Here is a 10,016-nt window from a genome sequence, read left to right as displayed (position 1 = left end):
GAGCATTTACTTTATGGAGTGTATGTAAGTTATTTATATAGAAGGAGATCTATTTTATGTCATTGTTTATTAAAATGCATGAAATCATGTAGTTGCAAATAAAAAGTAGTTTGAGGCAAAAAAATTGACTCAAGATGGATAAAAGATCTAAATTTAAAACATGAAACAATAAAAATCTTAGAAGAAAGTGTGGAAAAAACTCTTGATGATATTGAACTGGGAAAATATTTTATGAAGAAGACTTCAGGTACTTTCTACAAGCAAATGAGCAGAGTTCAAATCACTTCTTATTTCATCCCATGGGAAAGAGCTGCTGAAAACCAGATCTGCTTCCCCAGAGAGGACCCATTCATGTGCCTCAGCATTCTACTGCCAGGCATAAAACTGAACATATACTCTACCTGCAGTTCTGAACTCCCAGCACTCCCCTCCACTCCCAACCCAAGGTCTGGAAGCCTGTTCCCTGTGCAGTCCAGATTCTTGGGCAATTTCTCAAGAGGTACAGGCAAGGTGTGGGCTGCTACAAGTCTATGCTGAATCAGTGGCACAGGTGTAAAGCAGGGACTGTGGAGAGAGGGAGCCAAATAGGACAGGGGGAAGTGGTGCCCCGTGGCAGAGTGCAGTGGTGGCAGAAGCAATAGGGCTCACACCCCTAATGATATTCTGGAAAACACTTTCCATCTCTCTTAGCAACCAGAGGGAGCTGGGCCTCTACTACAGAGGCATCCACAGGTGGAGCAGATCTGGGATGAAAACTCAAGCCCCGTGAGCAAAGTGTATGCCTAAGGCAGTACCTGCCTGGGCAGGGTGGCAGGGAAAGGGACTAGACTATGTACATGAAGAGGGGCAGGGCTGAGTCTGAATTGCTGCTTTTGTGAGCCCAACAGGCACCTGGTCCCCAGTGAAGCATAGCCAAGACAAGAGTGGCACCAGCATCAGCCCAGGGCAGGGCAGGAACTAAGAGCACTTTGTGAGCTCTAATCATGCCCACCCCAACATAGAGTGCAGTGGAGACAGAGATACCAGCTCCATGAGAATTGGCACAGTGACAGCAGCATAGGGTGGGACTGAGTCACAGCTTCTGTGAACTCAAAATGCACCTGGCCCATGGTGGAACACAGCTGGGACAGAAACACAAATTCCGTCAGAATATACGTGGCAGCAGCATCAGTCTGAGGCAGGGCTGGGACTGACTGACACTCCCCAGCTTCCTTTGAGCACCAGAGATAGTCAAGCTTCAGCTTCTCCTGCCGGCTGGTGGCAGAATGCAGTGGCTTGGCCAAGGAAACACTGATCTCCCTGTGTCTCTGGTACACACAAACCCCTGGTACATTTGCTCAATGAAGGGAACTGGCCCACAGCCCTGTGGGGTTACCAGTGACTGGGTGTGAAGGAGGTACAAGGTGGGGAAGGAGGCATCAAACTCCTTGGACTAACTCACTTGCTGGGGGGGGGCTTTCTGACTCCACAGAGCACCAGAGTGAGCCACACTTGAGCTGCAAGCAGACTCCTGTGATAGAGTTGTTGGAGACCTTTTGAACTCTCCCACTTGAGATTTGGTGCTTACTGGGGCAATTGGTTTGGAACTCTTGACCTGGGCCAATCACCCAAAGACCCTCCAAGGTGGTACTCTGGTTGTGTGTAGTGGGAAGATTTGATTGTCCTCTTCCAGTTGTTTTCTGTGGGGGGCAGAGTGTCTGACTTGCTTGTATTTCCCCACAGCTGAGACTTCAACCCAGAGTCACTGATTCACTAGGATTAGACAGAGACCAATGGAATATAAGACAGAGCCACCTAACCCTGCCACACCAAGCAGGTGCCCAGAGCCTCAGACTGTAATACTGGCTTTTCAAAGCTGTAGGGGAAAAGCTGCAGCCACCAGTCCCACCTCCTTGGCAAAGGGCTGGTTAATCACAACCCCAGGAGATCCAAATCCAATTTCACTTTACCTGCTCATCTAGCCAAACAGTGAAAAATAATCATGGGGCAGAATCAGTAGAAAAACTCTGGCAACATGAATAATCAGAGTGCATAACTCCCCCAAGGAACAACAAAGTGGAAACATCAGAAGATCCCATTCATAAACAAATGGCTGAGATATCAGAAATCAAATTCAGAATTTGGATTGCAAATAAGATTAACAGAATGGAGGTAAAGTTGGAATTAGAAATTCTAGGAATAATTCAAGAGTTGTCTCAAGAATTCAATGAATTAAAATCACCAAAGATTTTGACACATCCAGAAAAGAATTTGCAGCCCTCCAAGATATGAGAAATACAGTAGAATTCCTAAGTAACAGAATAGAGCAGGCAGAAGAAAGGCTTTCTGACATTGAAGACAAAGCCTTTGAATGCTCCCAAACACTCAAAGAGGAAGAGAAGTGGATCAAAAAATGGATCATTCTCTCAGAGAGCTGTGGGATAATTTAAAAAAAAAAAAACCAAACTAATATTCACCTTATAGGAATTCCTGAAGGCGGCAAGGTTGCTTTGAAAGGCCCAGATGCTCTACTCCAAGATATAATGGAGGGGAACTTCCCAAACATGGCAAGAGATATTGAAATTCAGATAGCAGTTTCAGAACCCCAGCATGATTCAATCCAAATAAAGCATCTCCCAGACACATTATAATTAACTTTGCCAAAGTTAATATGAAGGAGAAAATTCTGCAAATAGCCAGACATAAGAAAACCATAACCTACAAGGGGAAGAATATTAGAATGACTGTAGATCTCTCTGCTGAAACTTTTCAAGCCAGAAGAGGATGGTCATCGACCTTCATCCTCCTAAAACAAAACAACTTTCAACCCAGGATCCTGTATCCTGCTAAACTAAGTTTCATTTATGATGGAGAAATTAAATACTTTAATGGCATTCACATGTTGAAGAAACTTGCCATAACTAAACCAGCTCTCCAGGATATTCTCAGACCCATCCTCCACAATGACCAGCACAATGCTCTACCACAAAAGCAAACTCACTCAGAAACTTTATCAAATTCCAATTTCCACAGTGGTGAAAGGTTTAAAAACGTCCACTGCACTTTCAAAAAACTTGACACCTAAAATACTACCAGGCTTATCAATATTCTCAATTAATGTGAATGGATTAAATTGTCCTCTAAAGAGGCACAGCTTGGCTGACTGGATATAAAAACTCAGGCCAGATATCTGCTGCATACAAGAATCTCATCTTACATTAAAAGATGACTATAGACTCAGGGTGAAGGGATAGACATCTATAATTCAGGCAAATGGAAAAAAGAAAAAAGCCAGTGTTGCAATTTTATTCACAAATGCAATAGACTTTAAACCAACAAAAGTAAGGAAAGATAAGGATGGTAACTTCATATTTGTTAAGGGTAACACTCAACATGATGAAATTTCAATTATTAACATTTATGTGCCCAACTAGAATGCTCCTCAATTTATAAAAGAGACCCTAACAAACATGAGCAACTTGATATCCTGGAGCACTACAATAGTTGGAGATTTTAACACCCCTTTGGCAGTGTTGGATAGATCCTCTAATAAAAAATTAAGCAAAGAAATTTTAGACTTAAATTTAACCATTCAACAGTTGGATTTAACAGATATTTACAGAACATTTCATCCTAACAAAACTGAATACAAATTCTTCTCATCAGCCCATAGAGCATCCTTCAAAATTAAGCACATCTCAGATCACAGTCTAACCTCAGCAAATTTAAGAGAATACAAATTATACCTTGTATCTTCTCAGATCATCATGGAATAAAAGTTGAACTCAGTAACAACAGGAATCTGCATACTCATACAAAAACATGGAAACTAAATAACCCTAACCTAAATGATAGCTAGGTCACAGATGAGATTAAGAAGGAAATTACCAAATTTTTGGAACAAAACAATAATGAAGACATGAACTACCAGAACCTCTGGTATATTGCAATGGCACTCCTAAGAGGGAAATTTATAGCATTGCGAGCCTTCCTCAAGAGAATGGAAATAGAGGAAGTTAGCAACTTAACAGCACATCTCAAGCAACTAGAAAAGGAAGAACATTCCAATCCCAAACCCAGCAGAAGAAAAAAAATAACCAAAATGAGAGCAGAATTAAATGAAATTGAAAGCAAAAGAATTATACAACAGATCAATGAATCACAAAGTTGGTTTTTTGAAAAGATCAATAAAATAGATAAACCTTTGACTGACCTAACCAGGAATAAAAGAGTAACATCTCTAATTTCATCAATCAGAAATGACAGAGACAAGATAATAACCAGCTCCTCAGAAATTCAAAAAAATCCTTAATGAATACTCTAAAAACTCTATTCTCAGAAATATGAAAATCTGAAGGAAATAGACCAATACTTGGAAGCATGCCAGCTTCCTAGACTTAGCCAGAACAAAGTGAAAATGTTGAACAGGCCTGTATCAAGTTCTGAAATAGCATCAACTATACAAAATCTCCCCAAAATAAAAGTCCGGGACCAGATGGCTTCACATCAGAATTCTAACAAACCTTTAAAGAGGAACTAATACCTATATTACTTAACCTTTTCCAAAACGTAGAAAAAGAGGGAATGCTTCCCAACACATTCTTTGAAGCAAACATCACCCTGATACCCAAACCAGGAAAATATCCAATAAGAAAAGAAAATTATAGAACAATATCCCTAATGAATATTGATGCAAAAATATTCAAGAAGACCCTAGCAAACAGAATCCAGCAACACATCAAACAAATCGTACACCATGACCAAGTTAGTTTTTATCCCAGGCTGGTACAATATATGTAAATCAATAAATGTAAGACATCACATAAATGAAATAAAAAACAAAGACCATATGATTCCCTCAATTGATGCAGAAAAAACTTTTAATAATACCCAGGATCCTTTCATGATCAGAACACTTAAGAAAATAGATATAGAAGGGACTTTCCTTAAACTGATAGAGGCCATCTACAGCAAACCCACAGCTAATTTTGTATTGAATGAAGTAAAATTGAAAACATTTCACTCAGATCAGGAACCAGGCAAGGTTGTCCACTGTCTCCACTGCTTTTGAACATTGTAATGGAAGTCTTAGCCATTGCAATCAGGCAACAGAAGGTGATGAAGGGTATCCATATAGGGTCAGAGGAGATCAAACTCTCATTCTTCACAGATGGTATGATTGTATACCTGGAAAACCCCAGGGACTCAACTACAAAACTCTTAGAAGGGATCAAGGAATACAGCAGCATCTCAGGGTACAAAAAGAATACTCACACATCTGTAGCATTTATATATGCCAACAACAGTCAAGCTGAAAAAACAGTTAAGGACTCTATTCCTTTTACAGTAGTACCAAAGAAGATGAAACATCTGGGTGATCTAATGATGTGAAAAATCTCAGGAATACAGCAGCATCTCAGGATACAAAATGAATACTCACACATCTGTAGCATTTATATATGTCAACAACAGTCAAGCTGAAAAAATAGTCAAGGACTCTATTCCTTTTACAGTAGTACCAAAGAAGATGAAACGTCTGGGTGATCTAATGATGTGAAAAATCTGTATAAAGAGAACTATGAAACTCTAAGAAAAGAAATAGCTGAAGATGATAACAAATGGAAAAACATGCCATGCTCATGGCTGGGAAGAATCAACATTGTTAAAATGTCCCTGCTACCCAAAGCAATCTACAGATTTAATGCAATCCCTATTAAAGCACCATTGTCATACTTTAAAGAACTTGAAATAATAGTACTTCATTTTATATGGAAACAGAAAAAATCTTGAATAGCCAAGACATTACTCAGAAATAAAAAAAAAAAAATCAGGAGGAATCACACTACCAGACCTCAAACTATACTGTAAATCTATAGTGATCAAAACAGCATGGTACTGTCACAAAAGTAGAGAGGTAGATGTATGGAACAGAATTGAGAACCAAGAGATGAACCCAGACACTTATTGTCATTTGATCCTTTATAATCCTCTCAAAAATATAAATTGTGGGAAAGATTCCCTATTTAACAAATGCTGCTGGGTGAATTGGCTGGCGACTTGTGGAAGCCTGATATCGGACCCACACCTTTCATCTGTAACAAAAATTGACTCTCATTGGATAAACGACTTAAACTTAAGACATGAAACTATAAAGATTCTTGTAGAGAGTGCAGGGAAAACACTTGAAGAAAGTGGCCTGGGAGAATCCTTTATGAGAGGACCCCCTGGGCAATTGAAGCAATACAAAAAATACATTACTGGGATATGATCAAACTAAAAAGCTTCTGCACAGCCAAGAACACAGTAAGTAAAGCAAGTAGACAGCTCTCAGAATGGGAGAGGATGTTTTCAGGTTATGTTTCTGACAAAGGTTCGATAATCAGAATCCACAGAGAACTCAGACTTATTAATAAGAAAAGAACAAGTGATCCCATTTCATTGTGGGCAAAAGACGCGAACAGAAGTTTCTCTGAGGAGACAAGTTCATGGTCTACAGACACATGAAAAAATGCTCATCATCTTTAATCATCAGAGAAATGCAAACCAAAACCACTTTGAGATATTATCTAACTCCAGTAAGAGTAGCCCACACCACAAAATCCCAAAACTACAGATGTCAGCATGGATGCGTAGAAAAGGGAACACTTCTGCACTGCTCATGGGAATGCAAACTAATACATTCCTTTTGGAAAGAAGTTTTGAGAATGCTCAGGGTTCTGAAAGTAGACCTGCCATTTGATCTGCAATTCCTCTACTAGGTGTTTATCCAAAAGACCAAAAATCACTTGGCAACAAAGATATTTGCACTAGATTGTTCATTGCAGCTCAATTCATAATTGCCAAGTCATGGTAGAAGCCCATGAATGGATTAATAAATTGTGGTATATGTATACCATGGAGTACTATGCAGCCTTAAAAAAGATGAAGACTTTACCTCTTTTATGTTTACATAGATGGAGCTGGAACATATTCTTAGTAAAGTATCTCAAGAATGGAAGAAAAAGTATCCAATGTACTTAGTACTTTTATGAAACCTATTTATAATTACTCACACTTTCTTATGAAAGATAGATCACAACTATAGCCAAGGATGAAGGAGAGAAGTGTAGGGGATGGTAGTTGAGAGGAGAGGTTTGATAAAGTGAGGGTAAATGGGGGAACCACACCTAGGGAGCATATTGCAAGGGTACAAGTTAAATATATCAAGAATAGAACATAAATGTCTTAACACAATATTTAAGTAAATGAGGCAAAAGCTATGTTGATGAGTTTGATGTAAGCACTACAAATTGTATAAAAAAATCATCACATTGTATCCCACAAATGCATAAATGTATTCATGATCTATGTGTATATAACTTAATAAGAGAAAAAAGAAGAAGACTTCAGTGGCAATCTCAACAACAACATAAATGAACAAATGGGACTTAATTAAAATGAAAAGCTTCAGCATAGCTAAGGAGACAGTAATTAAAGGTAAAAGACAACCTTCAGAATGGAAAATAATATTTGCAGGGCATGAATCTGATAAAGTATTGATAACTAGAATCTACAAAGAACTCAAATTAACAACAACAAGATAAAAGGATAAACAATCCCATCTACCACTGGGAAGAGATATGAACAGAACCTTCTGATGAAGACAGATGAATGGCTAAAAAACATATGAAAAAATACTCATCATTCCTAGTCATCAGAGAAATGCAAATCAAAACCACCCTGAGATATCACTTAACCCCAGTGAAAATAGCTGACATCACAAAGTTCCAGAGTTGCAGATGCTGGCACGAGTGTGGAGAGAGAGGGACTCTTTTACACTGTTGGTGGAACTCCAAACCAATATAGCCTTTTTGGAAAAAAAAAAAAAAGTATGGAGTGTCTCAAAAAGCTCAAATTAGACCTCCCATTTGACCCCACAATGCCACTACCCAGAAGAAAATAAATCATTTTACTATAAGGATATTTGCACTAGACTGTTTATAGAAGGTCAATTTACAGTTGCCAAGATGTGGGAACAACCTAAATGCCCATCAACTCAGGAATGGATAAACAAGTTGTAGTATAGGTATACCATGGAATACTATTCAGCTGTAAGAAAAGATGGTGACTTTACATCTATTGTATTAACCTAGATGGAGTTGAAACACATTCTTCTTAGTAAAGTATCTCAATAATGGAAAAGAAAAGTGTCCAATGTACTCAATACTAATGTGAAACCAATATATAAACAACTGCACCCCCACATGAATGATTAAACATAAATATATTCTAGCAAGGGGGAGGGGAGAGGAAGAACAGGTGAGGGCTGAGGAGGGAAGGTGATCAGCTGGAGGAGGGAGAGCAATTGGTGGGTTCTCACCTAATGTGCACAACATGAGGGTGTTCAGCACAACCCCTGGATGAAGGGCTCAACTACAAATTGAACTTTACCTCACACCAAAAACAATGTAACTTAAACTTTTGTACCCTCATATTCATTTTAAATAAAAAAGAAATATCTTCTTGTTGTAGTGTTCCTTCAATCATTATATAGTATCCAGCTCATGGCTTAGAAGAATAAACATTATAAAAATATACGTCCCAAAGCAATCTATAATTTTAATGTAATCCCCATTAAACTACCAACATCATACTTTGAAGATCTTGATAAAATAGTTCTACATTTTGTATGAAACCAGAAAAAAACCTGAATAGCCAATGCAACTCGACAAAATAAGAACAAATCTGGTGGTGTCACTTTATCAGACTTCAGGTTATACTGCAAGCCCATAGTTATCAAAACAGTATGATACTGGCATGAAAATAGAATCATAGATCTAAGGACTGGAACAGAGAATCTAGAGATGAAACCAGTCTTATGTGGCCATCTGAGCTTTCCCAAAGCAAACAAGGTCATTCACTGAGGAAAAGAATCCTTATTCAATAAATTGTGCTAGGAGAATTGGTTAGCCACATGTAAAAAACTGGCAAGACTTCTCACCACTTATCTACACACTGGACCCATACCTCTTACCACTTATAAAAATTAACTCACAATGGATAAAAGATTTAATTCCAAGATATGAAGCTTTAAAAACCCTAGAAGAAAGTGTGGGGAAAACTCTTAATCTTATCAGCCTAGGAAAAGAATTAATGAAGCAGACCCCACTGGCAATTACAGCAAAAACAAATATGTGGGACCTGATCATATTAAAAAGTTTCTGCACAGCTAAGGACATAATCAACAAAGAATCAGACAACCTTCAGAATCTGAGAATATATTTTCATACTACAAATCTGACAAAGGGCTAATGACTAGAATCTATAATGAGCTCACGAAAATAAACAAGAAAAGAGAAAACACCTCCATTAAAAATTGGGCAAGAGACATGAACAGAAACTTTTCTCATAAGGACAGACAAATGATCAACAAACATATGAAAAAATGCTCATTGTTTCTAATCATCAGAGAAAAGCAAATCAAAACTAGTTTGTGACATCACCTAACCCCAGTGAGAATAGCCCACACCGCAAACTCCTAAAGCAATAGATGCTGGTGTGGCTGTGGAGAGAAGATATCACTCATACACTGTTGGTGGGACTACAGTCTAGTTCAGCCTCCATGGAAAAAAATAGAGAGAGTCCTCAAAGAACTAAAAGTAGACTCTCTATTTGATCCTGCAATCCCATTACTAGTTATCTATCAGAAAGATAAAAGGACATTTTACCATAAAGACATTTGTACTCTAATGTTTATAGTAGCACAATACACAATTGCAAAGATGTAACAACAATTGAACACACATGAATGGATTAATAAATTGTGGTATATGTATACCATGTAATACTATTCCGCTATGAAAAAGATGGAGATTTTTATATCTTTTGTAACAACCTGGACAGCTTTGGAGAATGTTTTCCTAAGCAAAGTATCATGGAAAATGGAAAAATAAATATCACATGTACTCAGTACCAATTTGAACGTCATGGATTAACAACTATATGTTCACATGAAAGAAAAACTAAATTCAATTCAAATGAGGAAAAATAGGGAAGGG

Source organism: Otolemur garnettii, unplaced genomic scaffold, assembly GCF_000181295.1.
Source record: "Otolemur garnettii isolate 467f Iridium unplaced genomic scaffold, OtoGar3 scaffold00267, whole genome shotgun sequence".
NCBI classification, from domain to species: domain Eukaryota; kingdom Metazoa; phylum Chordata; class Mammalia; order Primates; family Galagidae; genus Otolemur; species Otolemur garnettii.
This window is presented reverse-complemented; position numbering follows the sequence as displayed.